The sequence below is a fragment of the Volvox carteri genome, assembly GCF_000143455.1.
Source record: "Volvox carteri f. nagariensis unplaced genomic scaffold VOLCAscaffold_4, whole genome shotgun sequence".
Taxonomy (NCBI): Eukaryota; Viridiplantae; Chlorophyta; class Chlorophyceae; order Chlamydomonadales; family Volvocaceae; genus Volvox; species Volvox carteri.
The window spans coordinates 2,186,300-2,187,885 of NW_003307547.1; positions in this window are offsets into that span (position 1 = coordinate 2,186,300).

Consider the following 1,586-nt stretch of genomic DNA (forward strand, 5'->3'; position numbering starts at 1 on the left):
GCCACCCCCGCCGCCTCCACCCCCACCACCGCAAGCGCCGTCATCTCCGCCGTTGTCTGGATCTTCTCCTCCACCGCCGCCGCCACCACCGCCGCCGCCGCCAGCAGCGCCGTCGTCGGATCGGCCAGCACCAGCTGCACCTGCCGTACCGCCTCCCGTAGCCCCACCGCCTGCGTCGCCCGCTGTATCTGTGCTGCCGCCGCCGCCGCCACCGCCGCCGCCACCACCGCCAGGGGTTCCTCCGCCAGCATCCCTACTGGGCGCGTCACCGCCACCACCGCCACCACCGCCGCCGCCGCCGCCGGCAGCCCCAAACACTGGACAGCCCAATCCCGCAGCGCCGAGGTTTCCACCGCCCACTGCACCACCCCCCGACATGCCCGGGGCTGTGTCTCCGCCGCCGCCGCCGCCGCCCCCTCCGCCACCGCCTCACGCCCCTCAGCCGCCACCCGACTCCAGTGTCTCACCACCGCCGCCACCGCCGCCGCCACCGCCGCCGCCTAAGACGCCTTCCTCGCCGCCTGGAGAAGCTATAGCGCCCAGGGAGCCTTTTTTCCCCCCACCTCTCGCACCTCCACCCGACTTATCCGGAGCTGCGTCTCCGCCGCCGCCGCCGCCGCCACCACCGCCACCACCACAAGCCCCTCCGCAACCCTCATTATCCGGCGCGTCTCCGCCACCGCCACCGCCGCCACCGCCACCGCCGCCAGGAGCTCCCTCATCTGACCAGACATCCCCTGCGGCGCCCCTTTCCCCACCGCCGTTCGCGCCACCGCCGGACTTACTTGGTGCTATGGCGCCTCCGCCCCCGCCGCCCCCGCCGCCGCCACCACCAAATGTCCCTCCGGTTCCGCTTCTTAGGGATGAATTGCCGCCACCGCCGCCTCCGCCGCCGCCACCGCCGCCAACACTCCCACCATCCGGTTATTTCGACGGGCCGCCCGCTCCTTCTAGGCCACCTCCGGACGCAACTCCTCCAGACGTGCCTCTGGGTACCTCGTTGCCACCGCCGCCACCGCCGCCTCCGCCTCCGCCACCAGGGTTCCCACCGCCACCCCTGGATTCAAGTGTTTCTCCGCCGCCACCGCCGCCGCCTCCCCCGCCGCCACCAAATGCCCCGGATATGAAGGATCGTTCTCCCGCAGCACCTTTGTCCCCTCCACCGGTTGCGCCGCCACCAGATTTGTGGGGTTCATCGAGGCCACCACCGCCACCGCCGCCACCTCCCCCTCCTCCCCACGCTCCTCCACCGCCTGCTGGCGGTGCATTATCCCCGCCGCCGCCTCCACCTCCCCCACCACCGCCTCCGAGGCTGCCGCCAACACGCGACCAGGCTCCTTTGGCGCCCCTTTCCCCGCCCCCCGTTGCACCACCGCCCGACTTGGATGGAATCACGTCTCCGCCCCCCCCACCGCCACCACCACCACCACCGCCGCATGCTCCTTCTCCACCCTCTGTGATTGATGTGCATTCGCCGCCGCCCCCACCGCCACCGCCCCCACCGCCGTCTGCCCCAACAATGCCACCCGGAGTTACGGCGCCACTGGAACCGCCGCCAGTGATGCCGCCGCCGGATGTGCCTGCGG